Below are 19,177 nucleotides of genomic sequence, written 5' to 3'. Positions count from 1 at the left end.
ATTATCTTAATATGCCTTACTGCAAGACCCAAATTATCTGTTTGCAGAATAAGTTATTTATTGACTTGGGAATTGAGTTGCTTAACTTATGTTGAGGTACCCCTTTATAACATGATGTATTGATAACAGGGAAAATAAATTTACCCTGTTTATGCTCTATTTTCTCCTTTTTCTTATGCTAGAAAGTGTTGAGATTTTTCTCTGCAACTGTATATGCAATGTCAAAAAGAAATAAAAAATGAAGCATCTCTCACAGTTAATGAGCTGCAAAACACAAAAGTCTGAGCAATGTCTATGGGAATATTTGAATATGGTGGTATACTCCTATGAAAGTGTATGGGATGCCAATTCCTTCTAGATATGAAATTGACATAGATGGGGAGATTTTTAAGACAGTAACTAAAATTACCTCTGCCTCAGTTCCCATCATCCTAAAGGCATAACCAGCTAAGTAGATGTCACATTATCAGAATTAATGGGATAATCATTTAAGGTACACTAAATGCTTTGGAGATTAACGTTATATAAGTAGGAAGCACTATACTAAGTGAATGAAATTAAAAAGAGAGAGAGAGAGAAGCTAAGCTCAATCTATAAAATGGTCTCTGAAATTTAAGTAATTGACCAGAAATCAGAATTTACAGCCAATTACTGGATATCCAATTTGTATCATTTGAGAAAATTGTACAGAACATCCTTTTGTCATTTCCACATTTGCTTATTATGCGAAGTAGATAATTCAACACTAAGTAAGGGCATGGTTTCATTCCACCTCTCCAAGGTATCACTGTAATCTGCCATAAAAAAAGAGAATGGATTACATTAAATTGGTAGCCAGACTCTTTTCCTGAAATTATGATAACTGAGTCTCTGATTTGAGGTAGTCTATTCAATTATAACAAGCTGGCGGACTGAACTATAAATAGACTGCCCTCTCTATACCACATTTTATACTTTCTTAGGAAAGAAAGAATCAAAGAAAGGAGAAGCATCAACACATGTATCTGACATGTAGTGTTAATTTCCATAAAGTTTCCCATATTTCTATTTTCATTAAAGTGCATTTACAAGTGATAAGAACTCATACTATTTTTTAATTACTCTTCACTGACTATAGTTTTCTTCTGGGTATTCTAAGAGATAAACAACTGTTATAAGTTATTTTATGATTTTTTATCATGATGAGTATATTTAGTGTAATGATTAGTTGGTTGTCAACTTGATTGAGTTAAGAAGTGTCCTGTATACATTGCGTGTCTGGAATTGGATGTTTATGTGAGGACATTTCTACAGAGGATTGACTGAGACGAGGCCCTACCATGGGCGTGAGAAACATGGTCACAATGGGACAAAGTTCAAGACTAAAGGAAAGACAGCTGAGATGACTATTAGGTGAAATACTTGCTTTTCACCTTTAAAGAACTGGAATCGGATCCCTAGAACACATATAAACAGCCAGGTGTTGTAGTGTGCACCTGCATCTCCAGTACTTGCTAGGACAGGTAGATTTCCCAGAACCACTATAGCCAGATGGAAAGGACCAAGCTCATTCAGAGACTCACAAATACACGGAAATCAAGAGTAGAAGAAAATATTGTGAAGCCCGAGCTTTTAAACAAAGTCACACACACACACACACACACACACACACACACACACTATCACCACCACCACCACATAAACACACACACAGAAACACATATACAGAGAGAAGGAGAGAAACATAAAGTGATACCCATTGCAGCTAGCCTTTTCTTTAGAGCCACAAAAAAAAGAGAAAGAAAGAAAGTAAAGAAAAGAAAAAGAAAAAGAAAAAGAAAAAAGAAAAAAAGAGCAATCTTTCTTTCCTTTTTTTTTTTTTTATTTCTTCTTCTTATGAAAGCATTTAATTGGACTTGGATAGAATTTTCAGAGACTTATTCCACTTTCTTCATGATGGGAAATAAGGCTGGTGCTGGAGAAGTAACTAAGAGAGTTCTATATGTAGATCCTCAGGCAACAGGAAGACAGAGCCACTGAGCCTGGTTTGGGCTCTTGACTTCTCAAATCCCAGCCCTGGTGACTTACTTCTTCCTAGAAGGCCACACCTCCTAATCCTACCAATTAGTGCCCCGCCCTGGTGATCAAACATTCAAATATTTGAGCCTATGGAAGCCATTCTCAAACCTCCAGGAGAACTTCACTTCTGTTATCTCTTAGCAAACAAGATGTCAGGTTATAGAGAGATCCTATGGTACCTCCTTACCATAGCCTCCTTCAATTGAATCCATTAACTTCATTGTTTATGAGTTATAGTGAGTCAGCAAAAAACTGCGTTGAATGAAGAGCATGACTTTTGATTTCTTAGTGTTGTGTTCCTTGCTTCCCACTCATCAAAATTCATCATTTCCTCCCCAACATTTTTCTTTGTTTTCAGACATTCAAATAGAATAAAATTGACTGTAACCTTTTCTAAAATGACCCCTTAACATACAAATAGCTGAATATTCCTTTTTAGGCCCCTGTAATACCTTTCTAGAAATACATATTCTTTTCATTATTTAAATAGAAACTAGCTCTTTTATACTTGTCAATCCCAGTTCACTCTCCCTCCTCTCCTCCCCTGTCCTCCCCAACCCCTATCCCATCCCCTTTCTGCTCCCCAGGGAGGATGAGGCCTTCCATAGGGTATCTTCAAAGTCTGTCACATCATTTAGAACTGGAGCTTTCAGGCATGATGGACTGATCCTTCAAAATTTAAGTCAAAATAAATTCTTTACTTCTTATGTCTTGTCTCATTAGATATTTGGCCACAGGAACGTGAAAAGCAACGGATACACAGATTTTTTTTTAGCCATGTTTATGATTGCATTCATAGTTAACTGTTCGTGTTTTATTAAGTAATTTTGGGACAACAGAAAACTGAAAGGTAAGATGTAAAAATAGAATTTATGCATAGACTGTTTTATAATATTGTCACATGTGATATTAGTAGAGGCAACTATTGAATTGAGGCTGTTCATAACAATGAAAGTTGCAGAACTTACTGAGGGAATCTTCACTGAGTCTTTAGTTCTGAGCTGTGAAACATATTTTTAAAATATATTTATTTGAGTTTGTATTAATTTTTAGAACATAAAGAAAAATAAGCATTAATGGTAGAGGGGATGTATATAAGATATCAAAGAATATTGTCAAAATATAATCATGCAATCTTTTCCTATATATTGTAAAAAGAGAGAGAAATAAACACCCATTTCCACATGTTCATATTTGAATAATAATTTAATATATATCCTATACATACATATATCCTTTCTTCATAATAAATTGCTATGAAATCTTCGAGAATCTGGAAGTCTATCCATATAGTTAAGTGGGGATAAAAATTTTAAAATGCCTCCTGTTACCCAATGTGGCTAGAATAACACCATGGATAAGTACTGACAAAGGAGAAGCAAATTAAAAATACCTCTGCTTAACATTACTGAAGAGGTTAGTGAAATAAAATCAACCCATTATTCAGTACTCTATTTGTGACCATAACTTTCCTCTCTATGACAAAGCATTTGGCAAATACAACACAAAGGATGAAAGATTGATTTCAGCTGCATTCTTTCAGATGTTAAAGACTTTGATCAGCTGTATATAAAGCACATACGTCTGTGAAAAGGTAGAAATATCATAGTGCAAGTACATGGTGCAGTAAAACTGTTCACCCCACAGAAGGCAGGAAGCAGAAGGAACAGGGGATAAAAGAAAGGACTGGAGACAAAAATATCACCCCAATGACCTAATCCCTCTAACTAGGCTATATGTGAAAGGAACCTGTACTTTTAGTAACCCATCTGTGGGTTAAGAGCAAGATTAACTCGCCTCATACAAATTCACCTCTCAATTGAACCACCATATTTGGAAACCAAACATCCTACACAGGAATATTTTGGGGGAATACTCTTCATATCTAATGCAGGAAAAGTCCCTGCTTCTCAGTTTTGTTAATATATATATATATATATATATATATATATATATATATATATTCAAGCCTTTTACAAGCTATTATGCAGAAATTTTTTTCATTCTGTTCCATATATAAGACTATATAAGATTCCATGGAAAGTATTAACTCACCAGCCTCTACACACACATGAAATGTTATATGTAATATTAAATATATATCAGGGATACTGTTAGAGATTTCATACATATACACATGTATTCCTATTTTAATCTAGATCAATGAGACAGTGCCTTAAGATTTCAGTTAATATTGGTAAACTCATCTTCTTAAACATATTGAATAAAATAAGAGTCTAAAGATGAACAGGACAATGCCTGAGCTCTATGATAAATGTTTTTGATTGCACTGATAAATGTATCAAATACAGTACCTAGAAGGCAAAGAGGAAACTCTCCCTGAATCAACAATAGGAGATAATGTGCTTGCATAACCACACTTACTATTTAACATGAAAACTCCATTTCATTCTTGGAGGTTGGCTCTGCTTTTTTAAACGTACTTTTGACTTTATTCAGTGATTGGTTCTTGAGTGAAAAAATATTTTCAGGTCATCAATGATCCATGACTTTCAAAATCCCGGCTCCTGAGGACCTTAGTTGGAGAGCCTCTTCATTCCACTTCATTACAGATGAACATCACATTACTTTAAATAATGAAGTGTCTTTTGTGTGAAGGGTGATGTGTCATTCAGATGGTCTTTGCCATCGGATTTTGAATGCTACAAGTTTTCTGAATTGGTGATGATGTAGTTAAACACAAAAATTGAAGTTACCTAAGTCAATGTGTGTGTGAGTGGGATATAAAGACAAGACTATGAAAAGATCTTCAAATCATAGTATGTGTCAGAATTTACATACTAGAATCTTCAGAATTTGCATCCTCTCATATAATATTAAGTGAAGTATTGCCTAATTCATCACTGGTTTCCATATTTACTTTGGTTTTGTGCAGAAATCAGAATATATCAAGATTTTGTCAAATGACAGCTGTTTGCTAAAGCTGTTTTATATTTTGGTCTATATGCTACATTAATGTATGATCCTTAACATTTATATGCATATATATTATTATAGGTATGGGATTCCCACTTATTTTTATGTATTTCTTATGTATCTCCATGTTTCTATTTATTGACCACAATGCAACAAAATACAACGTACACTATAATTGTTTTAGATGGTTTAATAAATAAAAAGTAATTTAGCCACATGAGTACCTATCAGATTATTACTGATGTAAAGAAGTACAGAGAAGTCAGCATCCTTGAACAGTTTCCTCTATAAATCAGTTTATCAGCAACCAACAAACTCTGGTAAAGAATGAATGAAGATTTCCTAACTCAGAATACTGACACTTCAGTTCTTATTTCAAAGAAAATTCATTAGCAAATGACTGTCTCAATTTTTTAATATAATACAATTCCTTGAGGATAATTTCCCCCAGTTTTCCTTCTACTAAATGAAAGTTAGTGTAATTTAAAATTCAACCCAAGGTACATATGTGGTCTACAAGAACATAAATATACCCTACCCAATTACATCAGTGAACTAAGTACCCTTCCTTATTCTATTTAAAGATGCTCCTTTTTCTTGTTTCCTGGATGAGAAGAATTTTTAGTAAGCTTAAAAGTAGTTATGAGAAAAAAAAAAACAATTATTTATGTGACCAATCAATGTTGTATGCCATGGAAAGACAATCAGTTTTTGATAATGAGTTAAAACCTGCCTGTCCGTTAACTGTTTGATTCAAGGCTGTTCTCAATATATTGAAATTTTAGTTAAGTTGGTGGCTTAAAGGTTAACAATGTATCAACATTTCTCAAGTAAGTCATCTCTAAAGAACTTTACTAACAACAATGAGCCATATATTTTCACAACCTGCCAACTGTGTAAAGCCGGTGTTATCTTACAGCACAAAATAAAAACCATTTGAAATCTTTCTGAAGTCATGAGAGTCGTAACTACAAGATATAAAAATGGATATGAAAAAGGAAAACTGAGACTCAAGGATCTGTTGTGAGCTTTGTTTTATATTTTCATTTTTAAAAAAATGCTTATGGTTATGTAGACATTTCTCTTAAATGTATGCTTGCTCCATCATCAAAGAAGGATTGTGAGGGTTCCTGTGGATATCACAACCTCAGAAATACTCAAACCTCCCATTGAAAATGGAATAGAGTTTGGAAATACTATCTATACACTATATATTAAATTATCTCCAAAGCACTGATTCATTTAGTGTAAATACTCTATGAATTGTGATATGCTGCATTTCAAGATAATACTAGTGCTCTATTAATAATTTGGTTACGTGGTTCACTGAATTTGTGAAGCAATATTCCATGCTAACTTTCCAATGTATGCTATTGTTTCACTTACCTTTAGGGCTGATTTCCATGAAGGAGCTTCACAATGCTGAAATCTAGGAATACTTTGACATTTCAAGGAGGGTTCCAAGAATGCATGCCACTGAAGTCACCTTTGTTGGACTTGTATGACCACAGTCACACACACACACACACATGGCAGTTCCTCTGTCCTAATATAATAAGCCTTGTTCATGAAAACTTTCCATGGGAGCAGGTCGTCTTTATTGTTGTAATATTCTGAAAGTAGTTGTGGATGTTACCCTGTTATAAAATTTGATTACAATTAATTATAAACTGCAACTCAGTGACGCTTGAATGCCCATGATTATTTACAATAGTCAGAATATGGGCTTAACCAAAGTGTCTATCAACACGTGTAGGGTAAAGAAAATGTAATGTGTGTGCATGCATGCGTGTGTGTACACAATGGAATTATTTTTACAATATAATAAATACAATTTTATTTGCTATGCAAGAACATATTATTCACCATTGTTAGCTTGGAAAAAAAGCCACTTTCAGGATTTATCTTTTTATGTTTTTGTTTGCTTGTTTGTTTGATGACATGTTTCATGACTGTGTAGTTCTAGGTGTTCTGGAACTAGTTATTGTAGACCAGGCTGACCTCAAACTCACAGGGATCCATCCACCTGCCTCTGATTTCTGAGCACTGGAATTAAAGGTGTGTGCCACCACTCCTAGTTGCAGTTTTGCTTCGTATTTTCTTCTAGCTAAAATTGTAAATATGATTATAGAATATAATATGTAATGACAAGGATGTGGAAAAGAATGTCTTATAAATATTTACATAAAAGGGTCAAGATAGATAGGCCACTATGTATAGACTTTTCTCTAAAATATATATGTATATAAAATTTAGTATGACCCAGCTTTTATCACATAATCAAAGGTAACATATTTCATAGCTCGACACAATAGCAACAACAACAGAAATTACCATTTTGCAACAACACAGAAAAATCTCTAAGAGCTATCCTAGAACTTTAGCTGCCATTGTTCTGACCACACTCCCAAGACTACTTCCTGACCCAAAAAATCCTACACTGGCTTTTCTTTTTAATACTCCAAAACCAAGCTAACTCTGGGATCTCTAGATGTCCAGACCTTTCTGCAGATGCATACTTTCTGCCTGTAACCATTCAAGACCTAAGACACATAAAGACATAAGGGCAACAAAAGTACAGAAGTCTATATCTGATGGACGTGAATACAAATTGGTCTTAATGACCAGAACTGGGTGATCATGTCAATGGATATAGAAGTACACTTCATAAAGTCTAGCTTCTTTCAAGGTAAAAATCATAGGGAAAATAGGAATGTATGCAACAAACCTCAATATAACAAAGATTGCACGTGACAGATTCACAGACAACATTATGCTAAATGGAGACAAATACAAGACAAACCACTGGAAATGCAAAGAGATGTGTGTTTAAAAAGAGGTACTGACATCATGTCACATAACTTCCACAATAAAATATGTATCTTGGGAAAGAAATCAAAGAAAAGGAAGACTATTACAAAAAATAAGTATATTAAATTACAGATGTAAATATGTATATTAGGGCTGTTGGACTCCAACTCATAATTTGTTCAATAAAACAAGTGAGAGCCCATGACCTCCATACTGATAGCTGGGGAACCTGCATTACATCAAACTAAGATCCCTGAATGTGGTGTCAGCTGGGGGCCGTGGGCAGTCTATGGGGCTGCTGCCAGTGGAACCATTATTGATCCCTAGTGCATGAAATAGCTTTTAGGAGCCCATTCCCTACATGGAATATCAGCCTAGATACAGGGGCAAATGCCTTGGTTCTGCCCCAAATGATGTGACACACTTTGATGATCCCCCATGACAGGCCTTACCCTCTCCGAGGAGCCGATGGGTGTGGGATGGGGAGATAGTGGGGGTAGTGGCAGGGCAGGAGGAAGAGGTATGTAAAATAAGATTGTTTTAAATGCCCTTCATCTATAATGATATTGATGTCTATCTTATATGCTATCATAACCCACTAGCTGATGGAAACAGAAGCAGAGACCTGCAGCTAAGCACTGAGCCAAATTCCTGGAATCCAGTTGTACAGAGTAAGGAGTGATGACTAAAAGGGTCAGGACCATGCTGGGGAAACCCACACAGACAACTGACCTGAACAAGGGGGAGCTCATGGATACCCAGTCTGACAGCTTGGAAACCAGCATAGGACAGAACCAGGCCCCCTGACTGTGGGTAAAATTTAGGACAGTCTATAGGGCACCTGGGAATGGAACAGCATTTATACCAAAGCATGAATGGACATTGGGAGCCCACTCCCCATAGAGGGATACTCTCTCAGCCTAGATACATGGGGGACAGCCTTGGTCCACCCCAAATGATGTGACAAACTTTGATGAATTTCCCTTAGAATGCTTCACACTCTTATGGAACAGAAGAGGGATGGGATGGGGGTTGGTGGGGTCATGGGAGAATGGCAGGGAGAGGAAACTTGCACTGATATATAAAATAAGATTGTTTCTAGTTTTTAAAAAAGATAGTTTTTAATTTAAATGAAAAAATTAATAAAACATACAGATAAATTCACAAGTCCTTTAAATATCCTGATTGATGAGTTAATAGTTAATCAGAATACAAATTTTTACCTCTACTGGATACAAAGTAACTATTCTATTGATTTATTATTTAATTATATAAAACAGCATGCCACATTATAGAATTAGGTAATAAGTGGGAGGGTTAGATAATTCTGGAGGGACAACTAAAACTAAGGCCCATTTGAGGGGCTATAGGAACCTGATATGGTAGAAGTTTCCTAAAACACATGCATTTGCAAAGATAATTTAAATAGAATCATCAAATAATGGGTAATACATAGTCCCAACTGGACATTCCTCATCACCAAATGAAGCCTCAAGTTCTGTGAATGACATAAATCTAATTGTTGACCAAGACAGCCAGTGAGAATCAATGAAACAACCCAGATTATTCCCAGTTATTGATTGCTCTCTACAAATTGATAGTAAAGTGTTATTGCTGAAGACAATATCTATTCGACTCATCAAATATGGAGAAGTTAGCTGATGGCTGCCTACAGCCTTTACACTTACGATAGTACTAAGAGCACTGAAAGGTAATCTGCATTCCACCCAAAGTGAAAGATAAACACTAAGCTACAAATGCTTAAATCTAGAATATAACCTGCCTGCAAGACATGCTAGTTAAATAGTGACAAAAAGCTTTTGTGACTAACAAATAAATATCCTATCAGAATTAAAATCCAGTCCATGAGATAAAACCCATCTTGACACTGCTCAGGTGGCCAATAATAGAGAATAAATAGGACAGGGAAGTGTGTAAGAAGTTAAATACTACTGTTCTGCTAAAAACAAAGCAATAAAATGACTCAGAATGACATTGTGTTATACTTATAGATGAGAGTCTTGGTCAGCTATCATAAATGAAATTTGCTCCTGTAGTAGATGTGAACAAATACAGAAGCCCGTAGAAAGACAGTGTAGTGTGCAAAGAGTAATGGCTGGGTACAATCAATCCTACTTAGGATATCTTTGTCAAATCTCTCCCCTCAGGGTTCATGGGTAGAAAATAAGACAGATTTTAAGAATCAAAGGGACAGAAGACAGTCAGAGAACAAAGCATTCTAGACACAGCAGGACCAAAGCATATATGAACTCAACAGAGGCTGAGGGTGTGTGCACAGTGCAGCCAGGTCTGGGCCAGAGATAAGAGTAGAAGAAGATAAAAGTCCATATCTTAAACAAATGATATTTGTTTCAAGTACATAACCACTGGCAAATAAAACCTTGGTTTTCACCAATGACATATCATTGGGGATACAAATTACAGTAGTAGAAAGACAACACAAAAGGAACTCAAACGAATTTTTAAAGATTCTGTCTCTCAGAATACTTTGTTGGGGTTCTCCCTTTATCTGTCTCAATCTCTCCCTTTGCCCTTACAGGTCCTCAGAGAACATATTATAGCTTCTGGTTTTATGGGATTTCTCTGTTTTGTGAACATGTGTGTCATATGTCACATGTGTTCACATGTCATCAATATGTATGTCTCATGCTTTTTCTCAGCCTCTAAATCTTCTGTTCTGCCCTATTCCTTTTTTTATTTTCTTCTTACTTACTAATTTTGGGAATTCCAGCTTAAATTCTAGATGCGATAAAGAAAGGGTGTGGATTTGGGTGGATAGGAAAGAAAGAATTACCTGGGAGGAGATGTGTGGGAAATCATAATCAGAGTGTAATGTATGTAAAATATATTTTTAATAAAAACCATAATCAATAAATATAAAATAGTCTCTTATAAGTATAAAACAAGAAGATAATTGAAATATTTTAATCTTTACAATTGTTGACCATGACATTTGAGGACAAAATTTATGTAATTTCTATTAGGAATTAAAACATAAAAATAAATAAATAGCCTATGCTTTATGGAAGACAATAAAAGTGTAAATGAAATTAAATATACTTGCAAAGTACTATGGGACAATTAAGAAAATCCACAAGCACAAAGCAAACAAAGAAAAACCATGGTGATTTTCATCTAAATGAGTGCATATTTCATTATTAAATTAATTATATAAACCCAGATCTCTATGGTGAATTGCAAAGCAATGTGATTGGAGTATCCTATGATTGTTAAGATGTACATAAGACAAACAGAATATCCCAATATTTGGAGATGACCTTGAGACCAAGCCCAAAATTTGGTTTATTCTATGGTTTCTTGGTGTAAACATTCTTTTCTTCTTTCAACTCTTTTTTATTATTAAAACTTAAATTTAAATATATCTTTATCATATCATCCTCTTCCCCAAGTTCAAGATCCTCTGCAACTTCTTACCCACCAAACTTTAAATAAAGAAATAAAAATATAATACAATTACAAAACCAAGAAAACAAAATAATAACCCCCCCAGAATAAACCTCTGAACTGTAAGCAAATAAAAACATTCACGTAAAGATACTGTAGGGTGTATTATATATTGGCTATCGGCTCCTAAATATGAGAATATGATGCATGTCTTTGTATAGTTTATACACTCAGTGTCACTATATTGGACAAAACTGAATTTCCTTCATACAGAAATTATAGGAGGCAATTTAGTTGTTTTATGACTAACAAGTCTAAAATGACTCAAATAGACTGGTCAAATTAAAAAAGAAAGACTGACCTAAAACTGATTCTGACAAACTTTCATGATGAGCAAACTGGAAAATAATTCAAAGAGCTATTTGAGTGCTTATACTGTTTTCTTTTAAAAATACACTTAAATTTCTTGCATATGGGTATTTCCCCTGCATATATGTCTGTGCTCCACTTGTGTGTATGGTATCTACATACGCCAGAAGAGCATTCAAGGTCACCAGGAACTGTCCTTACAAAAAGGTAAGATCTTTCATATAGGTGTTAGGAATTGAACTTGGGTCCTTCAGGAGAACAGCTAGTCCACTTCGTCCCTGAGCCATCTCCCCAGTCCGAGTTCTTTTGTTTTTATTTGGAATTTGGTAATATACAGATTGTGGTTCACTAGCAATGACATGCTCTGAAGAAAGGGAACTTATAATGCTAAATAGAGAAATAAAAATTACAAGAAAATAAAAATTCAGTTGTATATTTCTTAGGATCATGGCTCTGAAAGTCCTTTAAAATTAAAAAACAAAATTAAATAAAATAAATGCCAAGCATATACAATTTTAGATCATCTGTCTTATATGTCATAGTATCATTATGATGTGAAGATAAATTAATAAATACAGCTCAAAACTGTATTGTGCCACATTAATGGCAATAGATAAAAATGATGAGATGCAGATAATATTTAATATTTAAATTATTTTGTAATTAATATTTAAATGTTTCAAAATTTAAATATATTGAATATATTTTCATACTGTACACCACTTATCTGAGAATCAATAGCTAGGATACTCACTAATAAAATGATGAATAATATTGTTCTAAAATCAGGACTTAGATATTGATATATCTCTCCCAATTTCTAATCAACAAGAGCGTTAGAAATATTTGTATTAGCAACAATAAAAAAATAGCTGAATTAAGCAATTCTGAGAATATATAGTACTTTCCAAATCTGCAGTATGGAGAAGGTACAAGCTTGCTATTGATAAATGGTTAAGTTCTCTAATGTCAATATGGTGAGACTTAACATGGCATTACAATATTTATTTTAAAATTTTTGAGGGTATCCCCTAACTGCACACACACACACACACACACACACACACACACACACACACACATGCACGCATGCACACACACACACACACATGCACGCATGCACACACACACACACACATGCACGCATGCACACACGCACACACACACACACACATGCACGCATGCACACACGCACACACACACACACAAAACACAAGTGTTAAATATATATCTGGTAGATATGTGAGGTACAAACATAGAAACTCAAATTTTTAGATTTCAAAAAGACCCAGTAATTTAGGAATGTAGACAATTTTCTTAAGTATGAATTTTTACCAGTGAAACCTTAACTTTTGAATTCTTGAGGTCTTTGGACTACACAGTCTCTGCTCCCTTTTGTGGACCTCAAGTTAAAACAAACTTGGTTGGCCACTACCAGAAGTTTTGTGCTATGGATGCCCTAGCCTATCTTGCTGGCAGGACAGAGTGTATGTCAAAGGTTTTCTAATATGGTTGTTATACAAGTTTCTTTTTCAGTATCCTTCAGAATACTTCCCATGCTCAAAAGACTAGAAGGTAGGGGTGAAGTTCCATACAGGCACCACACTGACCACTGTAGATTCATTAAGTTATAGGAAACTTTCCTGAAAGGAAGGAAATAAGGGCTGAGTACTACTTATGTCTATGCAAGATTCTTTGGACACTGAAGCCAGGGGATTGCAAATTCAAACTCTATCATCACTTACAGAATGAACAAGGCCTGCCTGGGCAGCTTAGTGAGATACTCTGTCAAAATAAGAAGTTAAAACTAAAGCTGGAGATATAGCTCAGTGTATACTACTTTCATAAGCATGTGGGAGACATTAGTAACAAACTCCATGCCAAAAAGGAAGGAAGGAAGGAAGGAAGGAAGAAAAGGATAGAGACAATGTGATAGGAAGTGCAAAGAAAGAAAAAGACTACTTACATTTGATATTCTTGATAACAAATTATGATAATTTTATAATTATTATTATAGATGGATACAAAAATAAAGGAAATACCCAAGATGAACACAGTTGCATCCAAGTTGCTCTGGGAGACACATGTTTAGTAAAAGTATTAAGCTTTGATTAACTGTTGCCTAACATGTGCCTTACAGTTCCTATGAGCTTTACTTGGAGAATGCCTACCATATAAATGGCTTCCTACTAAGAAGTATGGTGTTTAAGGGAAATTATAGCTTGAAATCAGATTTATTTTAAAAACTGAAGCTCTATTTAACAATTATTTAAAACAGAACTTATGATTTAATGACAATTACAATCAAGTCTGTCATTTGCTAAGAATAATCTATGCGTGAGAAATTTTAATCCATTCAAACACTAATTATTAAAATACATACTGAGGAAAAATGTTTTGTAACTGAATTGCACTTTAGTAGGAGAAATGAGTTCAACAAAAATAACTACTTATTAGATATTTCAGTTCCTTAAAGGATTTGTATTACATAATAAAATAGGTAAAAGAAAACAGGCTAATGTAAGGAAGAAATACATTTTGTATAGGATATTATATATTGTTCCTGACAAATCAGTTTTAAAGAAGATAAGTGAAAGGATGGATACCAGTTTATAGGCATTTAACACACACACACACACACACACACACACACACACACACTTTCCAATAGGAAAGCCTTAAAAGGTTTGAAAGCATCCGGAAACACAGGCTGTTAAGCATACTCAATCAGTTAACAGTAGCAAGAAAATCAACAGCTGAATTGGAATGCATAGGAAGGGTACAAACTGAGAACTGTAAGTAAAATATTGACATGCCCAACAACCATGCTTTTGCAAATCCAAGCAATGAATGATCTTTTGATTTTTTTTTCCTCCCTCAGATCTCCTCTCAGATCATCCCTGCCTCCTTACTCATCCAACTCCATCAATTCGGAAAGCAGCCAGCAAAATTATAAGTATTAAAAAAGAAAAATGCAATAGGGTGAGCACACGAAGCATTACACATACACATGCACAACAGAAATAAATACATACAGTCAAACAATTCGAAACCAAAATATATAAGAAAAAGAAGAGTGAGGTAAAAATAAAACGTGCCCAACCAAACCATATGAGAAGAAAAAGAAAAGTACCATGATTTCTTTTGTATTGGACTTCTCCTGATAGACTTGAGGCCCTGATGACCCTGATGCAAATGTCTTTCTTTAGTCAATATAATCCTAGGAATATCCTCTCAAATTTAAAAGAGGTCGCTGTAAAGACAGTTTGGAGGTAATACCATTTAATAGATTACTGAATGATTCCGAGGTGTTGTCTCTGGTGCATGTGATAAAATACACCTGCCATATGTTAAAATTAGGAAGATTATGAGATAACACATCGAGTACATCACTGCAATCAGATTTGGAAGCATTTTTTTAAGTATTTACTTTATTTCATGTGTATGACTGCTTACCTTGCATATATGTGTCTGCACTGTGTTCCTACTTCATGCCAGAGAAGAAATAGAGTCATGGATGGTTGTGAGCTGACATGTGAGTCCCAAAAATTTAACCTCTGTCCACTGCAAGTACAGGAACTACATTTAACCACCGATGTATCTTTTCCGTCTCAAAAAATAAAGGATTCCAGTTAGATATTTAGGTAGAAATCCACAGGATTATCAGTTTCTACTTGAACAGAAAAGCCCTGCCTTTAAAATGACACCAGAATTAGAGACAGAGTATCAGTAAAGTCATCAGAAATTGTTAATAGGAATATTCTACCTGATAAGCCCATGATAAAACTGAAGTTTGCCTAAGGTTCTGACTTTTAAGGTTACATAGATTGAAGTAATAGAAATATTAAGCTAATTTATTTTTGTTTGATTGGGTGTCTTTGCAGTATACATTATAAAAGATATGAAATAGTTAAAATGCATCAACTCATTTGCTAAATGGAGAGTTGGTTCAGAAAAATGAGACAATCCAACTTTATTTATTGTTAACTAACTATATAACCAATAGTCACTCATACTCTGTACTATGTAAATATTTTATTTTATAAAAACTCAAACCGACAAGGTTGGTACACAAACTAACACACAAAATTTAATGAGTATTAGCTTTAAAATATTATCATAACTAATTACCTTCAAAAGTTACTATTGACTAGAGCATCTCAGATAGAAAAAAGCATTGGATGTTCTACATTTCATGTTAGTTCATGAAAATCATAAAAAAGATAGGGCTCAGCGGAAGAAGAAAAGCAAAATCTAGCCTTCCACTGTGCAGCATTAGAGGACAAAATGTTTCTATCACATATCTAAAATTGGGTCAAACGGACTTTAAAGATATTGTGATACATCCCTATGTTCTTTGTGTGATGCCCCTTTGCCAAATGAGGGCAATGAAACCCTTCACCTCCTCAACAGGACAGATGTTTGCTTTTTCTAGAATGCGTTTGACATCAAAGAATGCCAACACTGTTAAAACAAGAGACCACACTGAAAATGACATCTGTGACATGTTGAGCATTGTAAATTGTTGTGGGTTCTTTAAACATTATCTCTCTTCTCATTCTACATCAGACTGTAATTTTAAGGAGAAGTTAGAGAAAGATACTTTGCGAGATAACTTGGCAGAAGTAATTGATGATATGAATAAAACCAAGAATATAATTAATATATAATAATATATTAACAGAAGAAAAATATTCTTGTGTTTGTGTGAATGTGGTCTGAGTTACAAAGAAAAATAATGGCAGGGAATAACTCATGCATTAAGTGATAATTTTCAAAAATATCTCTAAATAATGTATATACATTTATCCAAATGTATCCAAAGTTTTAAGTCAAAACTTAAAAACTAAAACTGCTATTTTTCCATAGTTAGGATATAATTAAATATCTCAATCTTCAAATGGGTAAATGATCAACAATAGGAATCTAATATATTCTTTACTTACAGAAAAAATGTGGTTATTCTGTTTTGAGATAAAATTATAATAGTTGTGGACTAATCCAACAATGTTATGCACAAAATGCATGTTTTCAGAAATGGCATCTTGACATGTCCAAGAGTGTGGTATGAATGTAAATATGTTACAAAAGAAGCTAAATAATTTTCCATATAAATCCCAACTCTAAATGAAAATGACTGTATTCTTTAACACACATCATGTCACTCTCAAATATCCAGTATCTAATAATAGTTATGTTTCTTCAATATATTTTAGTATGATTTGTAGAAATTAAATATTAAAATTTGATAATTTATTTTTATCTTATACAATAAAACTCAATTTCACTAGGAATTGAGTAATATATTGATAAAATATTAAAACTATTCTGTAAAGTTTAGAAAAATGTAATAATGATATTACTTACCTTGATGAAACTTTACACATTAACATTAAGAAGACGCAGGTCTTTCTCAAACATTCTGAAATTCCAAGGTCAGTTTAATAATAAAAGCAAAGGTGATTCCCTCTGGAATTCCCTGAAATTTGCACTGAAAATACTTTAAAAACCCATAAAGAAACCATTTCTTATATATTTAATGAGTATTAGTATTAGAACATTACCGTGACTAATTACTTTCAAAAGATACTATTGACTACAACATCTCTGATGGCTAAAAACATTTGAAGTTCTACATTTCATTTTAGTTCATGAAAATCAGAAACAAAGATAGGGATCAGGGGAAGAAGGGAAAGCAAAAGCATGTACCCACAGCTAACCAGCAAATTCTGCTTCACAGCAATCTTTTTGAATTTCTTCAGTAACACAGGCTAAAACTCAGAAAAATGTTGCCAATTACTCTTGTCTTTCTTGATTTAAACAGACCCTTACAAGACAGACTTTTTTTTGTTGTTGTTGTTGTTGTTTGCTACATTTTGTTTTTGTATTTGCTTTTTGTCCAGACAGGTGTCAATGTTTATGAATTTCCCTGGCCCTTTTTTTTCTTTTTTCTTCTCTCTCTTCCTCTGTCTCTGTTTCTTTCTTTTAAATCAGAGAAAAATGACGACCTGAACATGAACTGAAGAAACTATATCAAATAGGTTTCTTTTTTTTTCCCCTGTGTCTAACCTTCAAAATAAACTAATTCCCAACTTTCTTTTTCAGTGGTGGTTTATCACATAATAAACAGAGCTTCTCAGATGCAGATATCCATAGCTAAGAACTCTGCTGAGCTCCCAGAGTCCAGTAGACGAAAAGGAGGAGTAAAAATAAGTTATGAGCAGTCTTCCTGCCTGCCTGGTTCCAGAGCCATGTCAGTCCCAAATAACACACAGAGAGGCTGTATAAATTTAAAGCTGTTGGCCTGTTACTAGCGTTTCTTAATGGCTAGCTCTGTCTTCAGTAGTAACCCTTTTCTATCAATGTAAATATTTCCACGTGGTCTTATCTTACCTTAGAAAGGGTCCGGAAATCCTCCCCTCAAGTCTCTACATCCTTAATCCTCTTACTACACCTCCCAGAATCCTGCTTGTGTCCTAGTTCTGCCTGCCTATCTTGCCTTTTTATTTGCTAACAGTGCCTTATTCATTAACCCATAAGAGAAACATATTAACAGAATGACATCTCAATAATATGAGCAAAGAGTTCAAGACAAAATTGGGGATAAGCTGAGCTTATAGGAGCTCAGTGATTTCAGATTGACAACTGGGGAACCTGCATAGGACCAAACTAGACCCTATGAATGTGGGTGAGTGTTGTGCGGCTTGAGTATTCTGTGGGGCCACTGGCAATGGGACAAGTATTTATTCCTAGTACTTCAGTGGGCTTTTTGGAGCCCATTCTCTTTGGAAGGAAACCATGCTCAGCCTAGATATAGGTGCTGCCTCTAAGAGATGGGCCAGACTTTGTTGACTCCCCATGGGAAGCCTTATTATCTCTGAGGGGTGGAGAGGGAGTGGGATGAGGGGAGGCAGACGCAGGGGGGGGGATGGGAACTGGTATTTGTATGTAAAATGAGAAAAGTTGCTCTAATAAAAATAAAAGAAAAATGATAGACAAAATAAACACAACTCTGAAGCAGCTTTTGAATCTTTAGGAACTTTACCCAAAGCTTGTTAGAGGAACATTTGTGTTAATGGCGACAAGAACAACAAAATACCTTAATATGGGAAATTTATAAAGAGGCATTTTGCCCTGTGGCATTCAAGGTCAAGAGGCTAGCCAGATCAGCCTCTGAAAGTACAACTCCTCCTAGGATGGTGCCTGTCTGTGCTCACATGCAAACAAACTACCACTGCTCCCTGGACTTCAAAACTGGCTGAGCTGGTGAGCTCAAGTTCAGGGAGAGATACTGTCTTTGAATATAAAATAGAGTGTGAAAGAGAAGAACATTGGTGTTGACATCTATCCACAACCAAAAGTACTCATATGCATGCACATATGTGCACATATAGTTTTTTTTGTTTTGTTTTTGTTTTGTTTTTAAAGTTTCTCTTTGTAGAACAGGATGGCCTGGAAATCACATATATTTAACTGTCTCTGCCTCCCAAGTGCTGGTATTAAAGGCATTCTCCACCACTGTCCCAATCACATATAAATCTTTAGTACACACACACACAAACACACACACACACAC

The sequence above is a fragment of the Phodopus roborovskii genome, unplaced genomic scaffold (genome assembly GCF_943737965.1).
Source record: "Phodopus roborovskii unplaced genomic scaffold, PHOROB, whole genome shotgun sequence".
Classification (NCBI taxonomy): domain Eukaryota; kingdom Metazoa; phylum Chordata; class Mammalia; order Rodentia; family Cricetidae; genus Phodopus; species Phodopus roborovskii.
Note: the sequence above shows the minus strand (reverse complement) of the source record.